General features: G+C 43.9%; 1 pseudogene; it reads left to right on the top strand.

Annotated features, from left to right (window-relative positions):
• The first annotated feature begins 1,893 nt into the window (after positions 1–1,893).
• LOC106834548 (nmrA-like family domain-containing protein 1) lies at positions 1,894–19,602 on the top strand (annotated as a pseudogene).
• The last annotated feature ends 890 nt before the right edge of the window (positions 19,603–20,492 follow it).

The following is a 20,492-nucleotide window of genomic DNA, read 5'->3' as shown; positions in this document are numbered from 1 at the left end:
AGGTTGATCTACCTGTCCGACTACATCATAAAAGCACAGAGAAACCACTCAAGTTTTCTCCAAGATGGAGTTTTTGGGGCATAACCCATCCCATTGAACGTGTTTCCAATTAATTAAAATGTACCTGAGGAGTGAATCTCTGGGGATGCTTGGGGCATTCCCCATGGTGGTAAAGTTGGTGTCCGACTGACATCAGGCCCAGAGAAGGATGCAGAGCCCAACTGTTGGTGTCAATATAGTTATAAGATTTGGTCAAGTCCCACTGAGCCCGGGCACTTAGTCCCTCATCAAGCACAAGGCAAGCCAGGGAGACAACAGGCAAAGGCCTGGAGTTGGCGGGGGCAGGATCCCAATGCCAGAGTTGAGAGTTAAGTCCCTGGTGAAAGGTTTTGAAGTTTTCAATTTTTACGGAAGGTCCAGGTTCTGCTCAGGTCTAGCCTGAACTTAACCTTGACTTGGTGACAACATAGGAGGAGATGAATGAAACAGACAAAGAAGGGAAAGAAGTGGTTAGGCCTCACTCTCATGGCCTCTTCCCAAGGGTTATCACGATAAGGGTCACACAAACAACATTTCTCAGGAAGGACAATTTACAGAATAACAGAAAACAGAGACTGCAGTCTGATCAGTCTAAGGACTGACCCAGAGATCAACCTGGAATCACTCTAGGTGGTCAAAAACCAGAGGAGAGCTACCAGAAGTAGAACATGGACTTTCCAAAACCAAAGATGGCAGCCTGGTCAGTCAAAGGACTGACCCAGAAACCCGGACTGCCAAGAGAGGGCACCTCTCTTGGGGTCACCACGATGATCAGGCCCAGAAGAGGAGAGCTCCCAGAGGTGTAACTCGGACTCTCTGAAACCAGAAAAAACAGATTGTCAGGCTAGTGACTGACTCAGGGGTTCATGGTGCCCCTGAAACCAGAGGAGAAAAGATTTTCCTAATGAGGAAAATCTCTTTCCTAAAGGAGAGAGAGAGAGAGAAAGAGGAAAACTTTAGGAAAGTTGGTCAGACTGAAGGGGGTTGGCTCCCAGGCCTTGAACTGACTTACCAAACGCTGGAGTCTGAAAAAAAGGTTCAGCTCTGACCATTTATGTCCATATGTGGGTAGCCAGCCCGGTCCAGTACCAGGCCGACAAATCTTCTACCAGAATTCAAGAAAGTCCTGTCCTGTCCAGTCCATTTGTGGTTGCCAAAATGTTACTGGCACATTGGGTTCTTACTGTCCCCCAGGATGGAAATCAAGAGAGAAAACAAATAGGAGTAGAAAAGTAAAACTTTATTAGCTTGTGCACAGGACATGCACAAGGGAGCCAGTGCAGAAAAGAAAGGGGCAGGTGAGCGGCTTGTTAGGGAATGGGACTGTGGGGCTTTTATTAGGCAAAGGCTGGGGAGGAGTACCTTGTCATAGCATGTAGAGGTGGGGTTGTGCTTGCGCTTGCACTGTCTCATAGTGTGCTACTACATGCGACACATGTATCATTAGCATGCCAGCTCTCCACCCCTGCGTGTGATTTTTACTATGCTAATGGTGCTAGGGTCACCTTCAGTGGACTCCTGAGTCCTAGGGTGCATGCGTAAGCCCGGGAAGTCCAGAGGCTGCAGAATGTGGATCTTGGTGGCCTCTATCTGATTCTCCTGGCTGCTTGCTGATTGGTTAGGGGCCTTACCTTTAAAGGCCATGGTCCTTGAAGATGGCCCTGTCTTGTTAGACTGGTTCCTGTCAGGCTGATTACTTTATTGCCCAGTTCTTCTACTTTGTTCAGTAGCATTGATGCAGTGGGTGTGTTTAGGTTTTTGAGGTAGGGTTGCCAGGTTTAGCAGATAAAAATACAAGATACCTCGTTAAATTTAACAGGGATACCTGTTAACCCTTAGCTCTTAACCCTTTGCATGCCACACTCCGAGCAGTACCTCAAGTGCCTGCCATTCAAACGCTACTCTCCACGTGGAACCACCTGCAAGGGAACTGGGTCCAAGAGGGCACGATCCAGAATAAGTGAGGAGAGTCTGGGGCAACTGAGTATGACAAGAATGGATGCTTGGGCGGCTGCTTTTTCGAGCTGATAGGTTTATGGGCGTGACTTGCTAGTTTAGAGGAACAGGGCCAAGTTGGAGGAACTCCTCTTCTGGTTTGAGTCTTAGTGAAACATTAAAGCAGGAGTGGTTAGGACAGCCAGTCCTGGTTTTGGTCGAGCTCCTCTTATTTTGTCTCACTAGTCCTTGTCATTTGCTTCTCCATCTCACACTGGTCCAGCCAGGACTGTTTACCTCCAAAGCTGAGAATTGAGAGCACAGAAGTTTCATTCTTTCCATTTCATTCACTTATTCATTCAACAAATAGACACTGCCAATGTGCCAGGCACCAGACTCAGAAAATGGTTGGCACACAGGGATAGAGTAAACACTTTCTATCCTCAAGGAGAACCCTGTTTAGTAATAGGGTTATAAGGTAATAATTACAATGGTGAATGTCATGGGCTGAATTGTGCCCCTCCCCTAGTTCATATGTTGAAGCCCTAATCCCTGTTACCTCTGCGTGTGATAGTATTTGCAGACAGGGCCTTTAAAGAGCAATTGAGTTAAAGAGAGACCATGAGAGTGGGCCCTAATCTGATCTGACTGGTGTCCTTATAAGAAGAGGAAATTTTGACATCCAGAGGGACAGGAGGGGCTCGCGTGCACAGAGGAAGGAGCACGTGAGGACACAGTGAGATGGTTCTCCATCTGCAGTGCGAGGAGAGAGGACTCAGGAGAAACCAAACACACCAACTCCTTGATCTTGGACTTCTAGCCTCCAGAACTGTGAGAAAATAAATTTTGATTGTTTAAGCCACCAATCTGTGGTATTCTGTCATGGGAGCCCTAGCAAACTACTACAGTCAACAAATATTTTTTATTGAATCTTATTTTTATAGAAGTGCATAAAATAGTTTTAAAAGTCTTGTAGTCCTACAAGGTTTATAAGGAAACCCAGCAGCCCCTACCCACCCCTTTCCACATTTAACTGTTCTGTTTCTACTCGTATTTTTCTCCATATTTCTATTATAGTCTTTTGTGTTTCTGTGGTATCCATTGTAATTTCTTCTCTTTCATTTCTAGTTTTATTTATTGGAGCTTTATCTCTTTTTTTCTTTGTGAGTCTGGCTAAGGGTTTGCCAATTTTGTTTATCTCCTCAAAGAACCAGCTCTTTGTTTCATTGATCCTTTCTTCTGTCTGTTTTGTTCCAATTTTATTTATTTCTGCTCTGATTTTTATTATTTCCCTCCTTCTGCTGACTATGGGCTTTGTTCTTCTCTTTCTAATTCTGTTAGGTGTAGTTTGGGATTGCTTATTTGGGATTTTTCTTGTTTGTTAAGGTAAGCCTGTATTGTGATGAATTTCTCTCTTAGTACCATGTTTGCTGCATCCCATATGAGTTGGTATGGTATGTTTTAATGTTCATTTGTCTCCATACATTTTTTGATTCCTCTTTTAATTTCTTCAATGATCCATTGGTTGTTCAGTAGCATGTTGTTTAGTCTTAACATCTGTGTCCCTTTTTCAGCTTTTTTCCTTGTAGTTAATTTCTAGTTTCATAGCATTTTTGTCAGAAAAGAGGCTTGTTATTATTTCAACCTTAAATTTATTGAGGCTTGCCTTATTTTCCAACATATGGTCTATCCTTGAGAATGTTCCATGTGCACTTGAGAATAATGTGTATTCTACTGTTTTTGTTAAGTCCCTCTAGACTAGTGTTTCATTTAAGACCTCTGTTTCCTTGTTGACTTTCTGTCTGGATGATCTATCCATTGATGTAAGTGGAGCATTCAGGTCCCCTACTATTATTGTGTTGTTGTTAATGTCTCCTTTTAGGTTTGTTAATAGTTGCTTTATGTACTTTGGTGCTTCTATGTTGGGTGCATAGATATTTATAAGTGTTATGTCTTCTTGGTGGAATGTCCCTTTGATCATTGTAAACTGCCCCTCTCTGTCTCTCTTTAACTGTCTTATCTTGAAGTCTATTTTGATACAAGTATGGCAACACCCACTATCTTTTGTTTGCCATTAGCTTAGAGTATCATCTTCCCTCCCTTCACTCTGAGCCTGTGTTTGTCATTGGAGCTGAGATGTGTTTCCTGGAGGAAGCATATTGTTGGGTCTTGTCCTTTAATCCATTTCACCACTCTGTGTCTTTTTACTGTAGAATTCCATCCATTTGCATTTAGAATGATTATTGATATAGGAGGGCTTAATGCTGCCATTTTATCACTCGTTTTCCAGTTCTCCTGCATTTCCTTTATTTCTCATCCTATGTATTTCAGAAAGCCAATTTGGTTAGGTAGTTTACTATGCTGATTTTCTTATTTTTCTCCTTGTTTATTATTTGTGTCTCTGTTCTACTTTTTCGTTTAGTGTTACTATGAGGTTTGTGTGCAAAATATCATAGATGAGATAGTACATTTTCTGATGACCTCTTATTTCCATAGGCTAAGCCAATTCAGTCCCTTTCCTCTTCCCCTCCTAAGCTGTTTTTTGTCACATCTTATTCCTTTTTGTATCGAGAGTTTGTGGTTAAACTGTCAAGATTATCTTTGTCTTTGTTTTTATTCCCTCTATCTTTAATGTTTTACTTGAGTATTTGCTAGCCTTTCTGATGGATAGCGACAATTTTCTGATTTTGTCTACCTATTTATCTCCTTACCCAGGACTTTGTAACCTCTTTCTTCTTTTTTTTTTTTTTTTTAGGTATGAGGGCCTTCTTGAGCATTTATTATCAGAGGGGTCTTGTGGTGATGAACTCCCTTAGCTTTTGTTTATCTGGGACATTTTTATTTCAGCATGATATCTGAAGGAGTTTTCACTGGATAGATCATTCCTTGGCTGAAAGTTTTCCTCTTTCAAAGATTTGAATATATCATTCCACTCTCTCCTAGACTGTGAGGTTTCTGCTGAGAAATCCGCTGAAAGCCTGATAGGGGTTCCTTTGTAAGTTATTTTCTTCTGCCTTGCTGCCCTTAGTATTTTTTTCTTTGTCCTTGACTTTTGTGAGCTTCACCACTATATGCCTTGCAGTAGGTCTCTTTATATTGATATAATTAGGAGATCTGTTTCCTTCTTTCCCCTGGATTTCCATTTGCTTCCCCTGGTTTGGGAAGTTCTCCACTATTATTTCTTTGAACAAGCATTCTGCTCCATTCTCCTTCTCTTCTCCCTTGGAATACCTATAATCCTTATGTTGCATTTTCTAATTGAGTTGGATATTTCTTGGAGACTTTCTTCATTTCATTTTAGTCTTAGTTCTCTCCTCCTCCATCTGAAGCATTTCTATATTTCTATCCTCAAAGTTGCTAATTCATTCTTCCATGATATCAGCTCTGTTTTTCAAGGAATCCATATTCTGCTTTATCTCATCCATCGTGTATTTCATCTCCAATATTTCTGATTGGTTCTTCTTTATAGTTTCAATCTCTTTTGAGAAGTAGGTACTGAATTCATTGAACTATCTGTACTCATTTAGCACATTGAGTTTTTTTAACAATAGCTATTTTGAATTCTCTGTCACTTAGGTTATAGATTTCTGTGTCTTCAGGATTGACTTCTGGGTACTTGTCATTTCCCTTCTGGTATGTAGATTTAATGTATTTGTTCATACTGCTATACGGTGTGGATTTGTGCTTCTGCATTTTGGTAGTATTTGATTGCAACTTAGACCTGTTGCTGCTGAGTAGGGATCAAAAGCTGAATATTCTGAGCCTGCTGTGATCTGCAGGACAGTTCCCAGTTTTTGGGCAGGGGCATCAGGTGCTTTCTTTCTCCTGCATGATCTTGGGGGCTTCTCTCTCTGCCTGCACTATCTGCTCTCCTGGGGTGTTGGCTTGATGAAAACTCCCCGGTGATAGCTAGTCACCCCTGTGTGGGGATTTCCACCAGGCTTGAGGGACCTCAGAGATCTATGGTGTTCCCATGGAGGGCTGCCTCTCCCTCCTCCCTTTCCTCATGGAATCTGCATGCAATCCCTGGGTCACTACCCTTTGGGGAGGAAGAGAAGCTTTCTCTTGCCTCATTCCACTTCCTTGTTGGGGGTTGGGGGGCTCCAGTACCGCCACCTTTGGACATATGACTGTGTGGGGCTCTCAGAAGTCTTTTGGGTTGTGTGGATGTCCTCTGTTGGAACATGAGTGTCCTTTTTGTTGTATCTTAGAGTGAAGAGTTTACAGAGAGAGCTCACTCCACCAGAATGCTGATGTCACTACTTCAGTATTTCTAAATAATGTGATAATATGCTATTTTTTGATTTTTCAAGTTTAGATGTTATCCATTATCTTTAGTCTCATACATCATCAGCCCCAAGCACATACTTCCTTTTCCTTACACTCCCCATATAGTTTATAACAATTTTCTTTTTCATATGGATGATAGACTAATATGGGCCCTTATTGTTACTACGTAATTATTGTTCATACTTGAGCCATGTAGTGTGCACTTTCTTTTCTTACATGATTTCTTGTTTTCCTTGAAATTAATAATTTCTTTTATTTTGTATTTGCTTAGTTTTCTTTATACCTATCACTCATTTTTCTCTCATCTCACCAATAAAGGTAGACAATTTCTCTCAAAATGAGCAAACACATCAATGAATCTGTTGGTTCTGTTTTTCTCCCCTCATGGAGACTTCCCTCCTGAGGTGCTCCCTCTCTCTATTTTAGTCCTCCTAGGACTTCTCTTCCCCATCATTCTAATAATTCTGTTTGCCTTTCTCCTGGGTTTGGTTCCTATTTCCTGGATTCCTCTTGCTTGCTTTACTTTCTCATTTTGTTGGAGTGTGTCCGCCAGTAGCTTACAGAGAAAGAGTGGATGGGAGTTAAATTTTTGAGACCATGAGTGTCTGAAAATGTCTTTATGTAGAATTATTAGAATTAATTGATCATTTGGCTAGGTTAGAATTCTAGATAGAAAGTAATTTCCCCCCTAAATGGCATGACTCTATTGCTTTCAGTGTTAGAAAGAAATCAGGTGCTATTTTTACCCCTACCTTTGCATTGACTATCCCCCCTCCCAGAAGTTTTAAGATCTTTTTATCCCCTGTGTTCTGAAATTTCACAATGGTGTACATAATGTGTGACTCTCTTTATTCATTGTGCTGGGCACTCAGTGGCCCCTCCATATGGAAGCTCAGTCAATTATCATTGCATTCTGGGAAATTATTATCTTCTTTGATAATTTCCACACCTCCATTTTCTCTGTTATCTCATCCTGGAATTCCTCTGGCTTGATCATCCATTTTCTCTCTCCTATTTTCTATTTCTTTGTTTTCTTCTTCAAATGCTGGGAGATTTTTCAACTTATTCTATTTGGGAATTTATTTCTGCTACAATAACTTAAATTTCAAGAGCTTCTTGTCTCTGAATGCTCTTTCTCTCCTCACTGCTCCCTTTTTATTGGTACAAGATGAAGATGTAGTGTTCTGAAAAGTCTTCTCCAATTTCTGAAGGATATTGATTCTTTTAAATTTTTCTTCCGATTTCTGCATTAATTGTGTTTCCTTTTATCACCTTGTTTATTTTGGTTTTGCCTTTCATGTTGGAGGCTTTCCTCAAACCTCTGGTGAACTTTGGCTATCTTTTGATTAATACTAGAGCGCTAAACTTTGGCTAAAGCTTTGTGTGCAAAGGCAGAGCTCATTGAATGGCAGACCAGTAGAGTTGTCAGTTGTATATCAGCTGGGTACCACATGGGACAAGTGCCACACTCTTTCAGAGAAGTTGAGGAAATTTCATAAAGATGGACAGAGAAGAGAGCATTAAAGAATAAGTAAGCAACAGAGGGAAGGAGCAAAGGGCAAGAGAGATGAGCAAAATCTGGGAAGAGTAGCAACGTGGAGAGGGTGACCTGTCCTCCTACCCTTGGGTCTCCTGCTGAGGCCTCCCTTTGACCAAACCTAACCTGAGTGCAAGAAAGCCCATTGATGGAGTCCATACTGGTCAGCCTCCCAGGGCACTCAGCAAGATGGAGAATGTGAGGTGGGTCTAGAGACACACAAAAAATATTCAGGACAGGTATCCAACCAATTTGATGGAGGATCCTAAATGTCAGTAACCCAGCACAGTACCTGGCATATATCACAGGGCATTCAGGAAATATTTATAGAGTGGATAAAATTGGCAAGTATTGATCATATCATGAATGTCTTTTAATGCCATAAAAAGAAACTTCTGCAAATTTTAACCTTTTAAAAAAATATAGCATATGAGACCCAGCCCTGATGGCCTAGCTGTTAAAGTTTTGTGGGCCCCACTTTGGTGGCCCAGGTTTGGTTCCCAGGTGCAGAACCACACCATTTGTCCATCAATCACCATGTTGTGGCAGCGGCTCACATAGAAGAACTGGCAGAACTTACAGTGATACCCAAATATGCACTGTGGCTTTGAGGAGGAGGAAAAAAAAAAGAGGAAGATTGGCAACAGATGTTAGTGAAGGGTGAATCTTCCCCTGCAAAAAAAAAAAAAGCATATGAACCTCCTTTGAAAATAAAATTGTCCAAAGAACCTCAAAGTAAAATCTATAATGAAATAAAAGTAGAATTGCCCAGTTGAATCTTGGGTGGATGGTCTGGCACCCTGTTCACTTGGCCTCCTCCTTGCCTTCAGTCTCTCCCATTCTTCGTCTACCACATGGATTCTGCAAAGGTACCTCTGAAGAGGCTGTGAGAAACCTAGTTTGAAAGCCACTGTTGCAAGCCATGGAGGTACCTCCTGAAGTGGTTACTCCAGCAGCTCTCCACTGAATAATGGGATTTCCCAACCAACTTCTTTCAGTGAACATTGTTCTGATCCTTCCTGTATTTGTTCTTCTCCAATCCTGTAGGAGCTCAGGGTGGCTCTGTGGCCAGGGCCATTTTGGAGAGCAAAAAGTTTGCAGTGAGAGCACTGACCTGAGATGTGACTAAACCAAAGGCGCAGGCGCTCCAGGACCTGGGCATCGAGTGCTCAAAGGGGACCTAGATGATGAAGCATCCGTGGAAGCGGCCTTGAAGGGTACCTATGGGGCCTTTCTGGTGACCAACTTCTGGGAGCATTTCAGCAAAGAAAAGGAAGTATGTCAGGTGAGAACCACCTTTGAGCCCTTCCTCTCACCCTGCCTGGCTACTCTGTCCTTCCTGGAAGGGCCTCGGCTTCAGTCTGGGCAAAAATATGAGTCTCACTCCACAGCATCTCTCGAGGATTTATGAAGTGTATGGACTTGCACTTGTTAGAGGTGTCTTTGATTGTGAAGTCAGTGTTATGTGGCACTTGTCCCAATCTCAAGACCCTGGATATTTGAGGTGACCATGTAATAGAGCCAGTGATTAGATTCTCTGATTCTGACAATTTGTTTTTAGATGGCATATGAGAGGGGGCAGCAAGCATACCCTACAAATCAAGGTTACTGTGAGAGAGAAATGGGAAGAAGAAAAATGTAGTGAGTGTATTTACATTCCGACAGAGAATTTTGGGATGAATTAGTAATGGCTACATAGAAAAAGGACTAAGCAAACGAGCAAATAAACCCACAATGATTAACTCCAGGGAAAAGGACAGTTTGTAGAAAAAGTAAAAGTAACCATAGAATGTCACGTGGCTCAGCTTCAGCTGTGTGTAAGCGCTCATTGTTGATCTAGCCCAAAGGTATGATGTTGGGAAGATGGAAAAAAGAGAACGGTGTAGACGTGTGATGGTGATGGCGGTGGTGGGCTCTGTGTGTGTGAGAGTCAGAGAGAGAGAAGGAGAAATTGAGAGAGAGTGCTAAACATGAGGGCTCATCGTTCATAGTAGGAATGCGGTAGATGCTATCTTCAACTGAAACAATCAAGAATTATCAGTGGAAACATGTTCTTTAGAAATAAAGCAGCAGGTAAAAGAGATGAAAGTGATCTCTGGAGAGCAGTTATTGCACGGGGCCCAGGGACCTTCTTTGTCATTATAAGATTGACTTCTTTCCTCCAGGACGCTACTATTTGAAAATCAAGTATATGTATAAATTAGGCAAAACATGCAGATTAAATTTACCAAATGTAATGGATGGGATCAGCCTCTAGCAGAAATGGCACCATTCACAAAATTAGGAGCAGGATTGAACTGTTTCAGGAATGTCTGTTAAATTAATTATATCGCTTACAGCTGGTTTTTTAGTGAGAGACTGGAAGGGCTTATTTTAGGAACTCTGGTTCTAATTCTGATATTCACTCACTCTGAAACCTACGGGTCCAAGTCATTTCTCGGCGTCACTTTCTGTATCTACTAAACCAGATTAATTTAGGTCTTCTCTGCCTGGTACATGAGATTTGTAAGGAAAAGAAAGAAGGAAACAGTGAAAAGAAAGAAGAAAGGAAAGAGAGAGAGAGAGAGATGAAGGTGCTGTTCGAAATTTGGAACTAAAAACACAAAAAGAATATATGTATATGTATGTGAGTTTGTGTGTATATATAATATATTACACATATATGTATATGGAGGGTATGTATATATCTCTCCATTATGCCCTCAATATCCCAATGGTGTCCAGATATGGTCCATTATCAGAAAACATTACTATATACTTCTTTCTCAGGTATCCCTGAGCCTCATATATATATAAACGTGGCAGTTGATCACAAGGATACTGACAGCCTGGAGGAAGGAGCAAATGTCCCTGACTGTTCCCACCAGGCTGCCTCTCAGCTGCTGATGTGGTTCAGCATTTTGACGTAGTGGAGCCTCTGCTCACTCACACTTGTGGGCTCTCCTAGGATAACTTGAATATATTTTGATGCTGCAAGAGCTCCCTCTCCAAGGAGGACAATAAGAGAAGGAGGGTGTGGAGAGGCCCCAAGCACCTGCCCTCTAGTCTATATGCAAATCCAGCCGTCCATATAAAGATTTTGCCTTTATCCCTTAGGGGAAGCTGGTGGCGGATGCTGCCAAGCACCTGGGTATGAAGCATGTGGTGTTCAGTGGCCTGGAGAACGTGAAGCGCCTGAGCGTTGGAAAGCTGGAGGTGCCGCACTTTGATGCAAAGGGAGAGGTGGAGGAGTATTTCTGGTCCATTGGTGTTCCCATGACCAGCGTCCGCGTGGCAGCTTACTTTGAAAGCTTCCTCACCACGTGGAAGCCCGTGAAAGCCTCTGATGGAGATTACTACACCTTGGGTAAATGGAAAGTTGCCATGAGAGTTAACCAGAATCTACTGTCCTGCCTTCCCCTCCACCCTTTTTCCCTCCCTCCTTTCTTCAGTGGACACTATCATTTGAGCACCTACTATGTGCTTAGCTCTGTGCAAAGTGCTGAAAGGGTTACCACATTGTCCCAGACCTAACAGAAAAGTGGGTCTGGGCCTGGAAACAGAAGGGTTACATTTCCAGTCTTAACGTACTGACAGCTCTTTATATCAGTACAGTAGTTAGCTATGTGACCTCAAGCCTCAGTTTCCTTATGTCTGATCAGAAAGTTGGACAAGATGACTTTTAGTTCTAGCTGATCCATCTGACCTTTGAGGCAACAGGGAAAACATTCTGCACTTGATGTGGGTCCCATGGTCGGAATCCCTAGAGGGTCCCTGACTCCCCGGGACAGGTTCCCAGCCTGCCTGCCTTCCATTGTTCTGGTTGGAAGACAGTAGTTTTAACAAGGACTCCTGGTAATTCCGATGCTGCCAGTCCACCGGCCAGCATTCCCCTACTCTTTGGGGACATTTTCTTTGCCCATAGTCCTAGGTGGCTATATGGAGTGGAGGGAATATGGGATTATCAATGGCAATTCAGTCCTTCATCTGTGGCACAAAATTCAGACTCATCCAGGGGATAAGTAGTGGCAGTCAAAGTGGATCTGAGCTAGAGCCCAGAGCACGTGCCATCCCTCACGGACGCCTTGGGTAATGGTTCAACAAATGACCAGAGACATGTGTGAATGGGATCCATCTCTTGAACCCTCTTTCTTCCTGTGCTTCTGCCAGGTTTCAGAAGCTGGCTCACCTGACATTTCCTGGGTCCTGAGCTAGGACGTGATAATCTGAGGACTAGATTGGCCCTGGATGAAGAGGTGGCGCCTTAAAGTTCTGCTGGGACCCAGTCCCAGTTGGGGCCCCAAAGTCTGTGGAACTCGGCTTCAGGTATCCCTGAGCCTCATCGTCCACTACAGGTATAGCTCACATTTACAGAGCTCTTACTGGGTGCCTAGCACTGTGCTAATTGCCCCCAGTTTACAGATGAGCAAAGTGAGGGACAGATAAACTTTCCCAAGATCACTAAGAAGGCAGACTTGGGACTTGAACCCAGACCGTCTGTCCCCAGAGCCACATTCTTTACCACTGTCCCATAGCTCCTTTAAACTCAGTCCAAGAAGCTCAACCCTCAAATAAAAACAAACCTCAAAGTCAGAACACACTTGACTCTGGGTTCTTCCAAAAGCTCCAACTGCTTTACACACATAAAATACAAGTATAATGTAATGTGAGGAATGAGCAGACATTTTGCCTAACAAGAAATTCAGGCAGGAAACTAATTTTGCTACAAAAGACAGAATGATGTTTAGCCCCTGGCTGCTAAGCCTGAAGTCACTCTAATACTGGATGGCAATTCAGAGCCCTTGATTCTTGTCCTGGCCTGTTGCTTTCTAGCTGTGAGGCACTGGGTGAGTCAGAAGACTTAGTTTCTTCATGTAAAAACTGAGTGCTGCGGCTAGATCATGTCCACACTGCATTCAAGCCCCAGGATTCGGGCATTCTGGGCATCTATGAGAGGCCATGTCACACTGTAGGAGGCTCACAGGCTCGGGAGTGATGGATGAGGGCTTGGACCCATTTCTGCTGCTTGCTGGCTGAGTAACCTCGGAAAGCACCTGATATTCCTATGTCTCAAGGCTGTTTTGAGGATTAAACCAGACAATGTGTTTGTTGGTCTATTCATTGATTCAGTCAATATTTGAGGGACTGCTATGTGCCAGTCACTTACTGGGGAATCAGTAATAAACAGCTCAAAACAGACAAAGCTCTGCCCTCAAGAAGCTCATATTCTGGTGGAGGAGATAGATAATAGACAAAGAGATAAGGAAAAACCTTGTATGTTAGAAGGTGATGAGCGCTATAGAAAACAGGGCAAAGTGAGGGAAACAAGGAGTGCCAGCAGTGAGGAGGTGGGGTGTGAAACTACAACAAGGCAATCGGGGGCCTCTTGGAGAAGGTGACATCCGAGCACCTTCTGATGGAGGTCGGTAGTGGGCTTTGTGGGTAATGAGGGGAAGAGAGTTTTGGGCAGAGAGAACAGCCAATGTGTCAGGAAGAGAGCAAGTTGGGTGGGAGGAGAAGTAACAGGTGAGGGCAGAGCTAACAGAGGGCCTGGTCCTCTGAGCCACTGGCTTTTTCTGTCAGAGACACAGAGAACCATTGGGGAATATGGGCAGAGATGACATGAGCTGACTTTAGTTTTTACAGAATCACTCTGACTTCTGTGTTGAAAACAGACTATAGAAGGGCAAGAGTGGAAACAAGGAGACCAATCTTGCAATAATACAAGTCAAAGATGATGGTGGCTCGGACTAGGGTGGTAGCAGTGCAGTTGTTGAGAAATGGTCAGATTCTGGACACAGTGTGAATAGTGCTTCAGGGAAGATAGAATACGGAGGGTGAGAGAGGTATCATGGTGCCTCCAAGATTGTTGACTTGGGAAACTGGAGTGACAGAGTTGCCGTAAGTAAGATGGGAAAATATGTTGGGGGAACAGGTTGAGGGTGGGGTATAGGAATTCATTTTGGGGTGCATTGAGTTTAAAATGTCTATTGAATGGTCAAGCAAGAATGTTGAGTAGGCAACTAGACATATGAGTCTGGAATTCAGCAGAGATGTCTGGGTTGGAGAGACGATTAATCATACTTGGCACAGAGAGATGCTTAGTAAATAGCTGCTCTTTCTTTCTGTTTTGTTTTTAAATCAAAACATGGGCATTATGGTGTTTTCTCAAACAAAATTTTACAACTGTGCAAAGACTGTGGCCACTCAGTGGTACATTGTGTTCCCATCCCTTTCATTTAAGTAGTTGATTAGTTCAGGATTGGTGGGACCTACTGGTATGTGATGTAATTAATAATTTTTATCTTTTTTTTTTTAACTAGCAATACCCATGGGGGACGTCCCGATGGATGGGATCTCTGTTGCTGATGTTGGAGCAGTCATCTGTAGTATTTTTAATTCTCCAGAGGAGTTTGTTGGCAAGGCCGTGGGTCTCAGTGCAGAAGCACTAACCATACAGCAGTATGCTGATGTTTTGTCCAAGGTTTTGGGGAAAGATATCCGAGATGCAAAGGTGAGTTCTTAGGAGACATAAGTGTGATCACAAGAGGCCACTTAGAGTCACATCCCACTAATGTACAAATTCTGGCAGACTTTAGACATATTGAGGCAGGGTTGAGCTTAGGCTCAGAAGACATTGAAGAAGATTCCAATTCTACAAATCTATCTGCATCTGTGAGTGCATCTGAATCGCACCCTTATGGTTTTATTTCTTTGGCTTCATGTTAATCAGCTTGTTAAGGTAAATTTACTTTTGGGTGGAAAGAAGTTAGAATCAGGCGCCAGCCCAGTGGCATAGTGGTAAAGTTTGTGTGCTCCTTTGGTGGCCCAGAGTTTGCCAGATTGGATCCTGGGCATGGACTTACACATCACTCATCAAGCCATTCTGTGACAGCATCCCACATAGAAGAACCAGAAGGACTTACAACTATGTACTGGGACTTTGGGGAGGAAAAAACTTTAAAAAAGAACTTTAGAATCTGAAGACCGAGGTACAATGTTTTCATATACACCATCCCAACTCTCCTCTCATGAGCACTCATTGCTGCTCACTCCAGTCAGCCAGAGCTCCCTGGGGGTGGGCAAGGCGCTCACCCACTCTGAACTTCAGCCTCCTCACTTGTAAAGTGGGACGATAGCATCTACCATGGGCTGTTCTTGTGAAAATTAGAATACAGTTAGAGGTCTTAGCATAGTTTTTGGCATGTGATATATATCAGGAATCTATTACATACCTAGCGCTATCTTTGCGGAGTGTACAACAGAGTTGAGGAGAAAGTGTTAATGCACACAGAGATCAGTACAACCCAGCACACTGTAGGTGCTTAATTGTGTTGTCTACACTGCTATAGGTGACCAGAGAAGGGTAGGAGAAGGCTTCATGGAAGAAGCAGCCTTGAGGTGGTCCTTGAGGGTGGGCAGGACTGTGTATAGGTAGAGAGAGTGAGGGGGCTGGCCTAGCTGAATTCTGGAATCAACATGAATGAACCAGAGGCAGTCTGGGGAAGCAAGCAAACCCTGGTCCTGCTCTTATCTATCTGTGGAATCTTGGCAGGTGACTTAAGCTCTCCAGCCTCAGTTTATTCATGTTAAAAAAGATTATTATACCCCTCATAGGACTGTCGTGAGGATGAAATGAGATATATATGGGAGGTGCCTGGCACTGGGTTTAGGGCATAGTAAGCCCTCGATTACTGAACAGGCTGGAATGGCCTGGACTAGAGTGTGGCTAGGACAGACCTTTTAGAGAGAAGCGCAAGGAGCTGATGAGATTGAGCACTAGCAGCCATCTCTCCAAGCAAGTGTTGATAAGAGGAAGGAGAAAGAGGACAGGGTTTCTGAGAAGGAAGGTTTGTGTGGCCTCGGAGAGACAGCATCAGGGCTGAAAGGAGGACCTGTCCCTTCTCTCCAACTGGCAGGCAGTAAGTAATACAGCTCTGCCTTTCCTGTCTGCCGTGGTCCCATCTGTGAAATGAGGGTCTTCTTTGGATGATTTCCAAGGTCCCACCTAGTCCTAACATCTCTCCAGAGGAGAGGTGCCTTCTTCCTACAGGGTTCAAGCCTGCTTTTATAAATCAAGATTTATTGGAACTCAGCCACGCCACTGTTTATGTTAAGTCTGTGGCTGTTTTCAGGAGACAATGATACAGTTGAGTAGTTGTGACAGAGACCACTCTATGGCCTGCAATGTCTAAAATATTTGTATCTAGGCTTTCAAGAAAAAAATTTGTCAACCCCTGTTCTAAAGTGTTTCCAAGAGTCAGGGATAGAAGGTGGTTTTTGTTTTTGTCTGTTAGTGTTGGTCCAGTGAGTCTTGAGGGGCTTCTATTTTTCCCAGTCAGCCTCAGGCCGTGGAGCTGTGTGGAGGCTAAGAGATCTTTTTTTGAAAACTATTATAGGGGTCAATCCCACCACAAAACCACATCTGGGGATCTCACTGAAAACCACACAAAATTTCATGGAGAAAAGAGGTTACTCCCAAACCCAAGAAGGCAGCCCCCCACTCAGAAGATGGACTTAGGAGAAGCTCTGCAAAGTCACTTGCACCTGGCTGCAAATTTACTTCTCAGAGATTGACTCCTCTCCCAGGGCACTTGCATTTGGGTCTTACATTCATTTTGTCTTGTGGGGTTTGAACTCTGTAAGAAAGAAGGGGAGAAGGGTGAGGGAGTGGGGGCATGTGGTGTGTGTGAGTTCATCTCAGAGGACCGGGTGGACATTGTTTCGAATGACTCAGGACCTTCCCAGCATCTCTCAATCACATACCTGGTCCCTGACTATCCTTAATTGTTTCACAATGCAGCAGCAACTTCTTTGGCGTCAAACGTTCTAGGGCATTAGAGGCTGGGAGTTCTACAGAATGGTTAGTGCTGTTCTTGGTAGCTAGTCTGAGTTGAAAGGACGCTGCCCCTCGTCTAGAGGGGGAAAGCACTGAAGCACTGTGCTACTCTGGGGAAGGAAGCAAGAGGCCACAAGGTGGCGCTCCAGCCTTGACGGTCTGCCTCCCCCATCTGGTGAGAAGGAGGCTGTTTGTTAATTCAGTGACGGCACGCGCCCCAGAACGAACTCCCAGTAGGAACCCCGGTCTGGCTGAAACTGTCTGTCCAGCCCCAAAAGGAACACGGTTCTCTCAAAGAGTGAGACCCAACAGAACCAATCTCTTTCCTTCAAAATTCTGCAGAATAGAATCCCTGTGTTTCCTGAGGGATACCAGTTATCAGAGGACAGGATGGGAGAGAGATTCAAGGAGACAGACATTTTAGAAGTCACCCTCCATCCTCTCGTAGGTCTTGGAATTCCAGCCGCACTTGAATTTAAAATTGTTTTCTAATTTCAAAAATCACAAATGCTCATTGTAGAAAACTCAGACAAGTATAAAAAAAAGAACATAAAAATCACGTAGTTCAATCCATCAGAGACAGCAACTGTTAAGATTTGGCAGTTTCTTCTTGTCTTTTTCCAGTACACATTTTTTTAAGTAAAATTAAAATAACACTCTATGTAGCTTTTTGTATCTGGCTTTTTCACTTTACATTTATCGTGAGCACTTTCTATTTTGTTAAATTTCTTCACGAACATTAATTTTAATATGACATAGTATTCTTAGAGTAGATGTACCACAATTTTTGTTACCATTCCAGTTTTTGGACATGTAGGTTGTTCTTGACTTTTTATTATTATAAATGGCGTATGATAACCATTGTTTTATATGAGTTGTTTGTGTCTGTCACATTTTTCTAAGGCCAAGTGGAAAAGGGAAGTTAGAGTTTATCTCTGGGGGCTAAAGACAGATTATACTGGATCCTATAGCTAGAAATTGTCTTTGCTCATGGAGGCGGTGGAACTATTGATCTAGTTTTTGTCAGAGGGACTCAAGGGGTGGCTTTTGTGGAAGGTGCCAGAAGGTAGGTCAGTAGGTGTGTGACGGGTAGTGTTTGTTTGGATCTGGTCCTGGCTGAGACTGCGATGGTTGAAGTCAAGATGCCCATTTCTAATCAAGGAGGGAAGTGATGATGGAAGGGACATTGGCCAGGAGGGAAGGATAGAGAGACCTGTCAGAATGGGGGAACCTTGATAGCTCGTGGAGGCTGGATGGGAAGAATGTCTCAGAGGGCTGCTGAGGGAGTCCCATGAGGAAACGTATGTAAAAGCTGGTCAGATGAAGGGGGCACAGGTCCATAGTACCTTATCCATGAGGCTTGGGGCCAGAAACCACCCAGCTTCCAGAATCGTTCAGCTTTGGATTGGTTCTGGCTACATGTGGTGGGTAACGTCCCAACAGGGGCTGGGGCAGGAACCTGTAATCAAACACATCAATCTCTCTGTGGAAAATGGATGCCTATTTCCACTAGCTGGGATAATTAAAGACCACAACTAGCTTCACATGAGTTCAGACCAGACTTTTTTCCATTAAGCTAGTTCTGACACATCAGTTTGCTGCCAAATTGCTTATGGAAAAATCAGAGTTCCTTAGGTTTTGGAGTTAGGCTAAAGAATTGTGGACCTGTGTCATCATTAAGGTGAATAATTTCTTTTCACATTTTTTTGAATGAGGGCTCTAACATTTCCTGTGTTTTCACTTGTTCTTAAAAGATGACTCAGGAAGCGTATGAGAAGCTGGGAATTCCTGCAGCAGAGGAAATTGCCAACATGTGTCATTTCTATCAAACGAGGCCAGACCGTGATGTCAAGCTCACCCGCCGACTAAACCCCAAGGTCAAAAGCTTCAGCCAGTTTATCTCAGAGAACAAGGCGGCCTTCAAGGGCATTTAAGCTGTTCGAACAGGCCCCTGACCACATAACCTCCTTCCCCCCTGATCCTTGTCCTCTTTTCAGCACAACCTCTATGTTCACAGAACAGATATGTTCAAATGCAATAGTTTGCGACCCCAGAGCCTTCCCGGCAATTGTCTCTTCAGTAGCAAGCACTGCGGTGGTGACATGACACACATGTCACTTTCCAGCTAGAGATGAGGGTGGGGCACCTGTTTAAGTGAGAAACCCCAAACCTATCACCTTTCGTAGCTCTCTCTCCCCAGAAGCCAACCTCAGAAAGCTCTGGCCCGAGGAACTTGGAGCTTCCTCCCTCACATGGATAGGGGGCCACTCAGCTGCGAAAGTGACCTTGAGCCCTGGCTCGGAAACTCCACTAGGCAGCTCCAGTGTCCTCGGGTGCATTGCCACATTCTCAGGGAACTTTTCTGTAATTTTAATTTCTTAAAGTAAAAATCTTTGCAGTGGACTTTCTGGGGAACGTGGTGTTCAGTGAACCAGCACAAGTATTGGAAACTCTAAAGTCAGTTTGGCTTCAAGGTTCGAAGTTTGTTCTCTGATTCACTCCTCATTCCATCATCAGTTGGCATATCATTCAATTATTCATCAAGCCTTCTTTTAGCCACTCCACAAACTGTTTTTAGCACCAGCATTGATGATGCATTTGTGGACTTCTCTCCCCTCCTGTTTTCTTGCTGGAGTGGTCCACTCTCCAAAGGCTGCCATGGCTCATTACAGATTGTGGTTGGGTCTGTGTCATGTCAGGGCAAGAGGGCCATGTAACCATGTAGCTACAAGTGAAACCCAGAGGCTCTGCAGTGGCTCAAGGCCAGGCGCTGAGGCAAGGGCTGGGGAAAGGTGGAGAAGCGGAAAGAGGAGGGGACGGAGGGGCCCCTTCATCTCTTTGTGTGTCTCTGGCTCAGCATTTTCCACACTGTGGTGTAATTGTCTGATTTACTGTGCTCCTCTTAGCTGTGAGAGACTTGCACTCCTCTGTATCCTGGTGCCTGGTCCCTGATAGTGATTAATAAATGTTGATTGACTAAATGAGTGAGTAGAGTTAATTGATCACATCATTATAGGAAAAGGGGAATAAACAGGTGCATAGGTTGGAGAGTGGTAAGAACCAGCTACTGATACTTGAAGGGCAAGAGGTTGTCCACCTCTCAGACAGGAGGTGAGCCCCACTGCTCTGAGGCAGGCAGTGTACAGCGCTGGGAGCAGAAGAGCAAGTAGGGGATGGTGGTGCCAGTGTGAGGGGACAGAGTGGCCTAGGACCTGCCTCAGAGGAGGAGCCTTGGCAATGCCAAACACTAGCCTTTTTGGTCTCTTAAGACATCCAGGTAAGTCTTTGTTGAATGAATGAGGTTGAAGTTATTGCAGACAAATGCTGATTCTTGGAGAAATCACAGTCACGGTGCATTTGAGGACCACTCTCCTCTTCACAGTGCTCTCTCCTCATCCGCTGAGCAGTCAACTCGATGCAGCTCCAGCTCTCAACTCTGAGAGACAAGTCTGGATAATTTGTAAAAAGGGAAAAGAAAACCAAAACTCTAAACTGAAAATAAGTGGTTTATTACTCATCCAAGTAGACCAAGCAGGAAGAATGGCTGCCTTTTCCTAAATAAACCTCAGCATCCACGAACTGGAGAGTGTCTGCAGGCCAGCAGGTCCCCTGACCCCTTGTGTGTTCACTGGGGTGCCAGGTTGGTTCTTTCAGCCTTTGGGGCAAGGCTGGGGTAGCTCTGTGCCAGCCCCGCCATTGTTCCTGGACAGCATGAGGAACCCCTTCTGGATTTAGAAGCAAACTCTACAGTGGCCGATCTGAAATGAGACTGTGCCTTTTAGGGGCCTGGTTTGCATCCCCATCTCACACAACCAACGACAGGAACGACTGTGAAAGTAAGTCTCAAACACTTAATTACTTGTTGACAGTGGG

This window comes from Equus asinus, chromosome 5, assembly GCF_041296235.1.
Source record: "Equus asinus isolate D_3611 breed Donkey chromosome 5, EquAss-T2T_v2, whole genome shotgun sequence".
Lineage (NCBI taxonomy): Eukaryota > Metazoa > Chordata > Mammalia > Perissodactyla > Equidae > Equus > Equus asinus.
The sequence above is the reverse complement of the archived record's forward strand: the minus strand, read 5'-3'. Positions and strand labels throughout refer to the sequence as shown.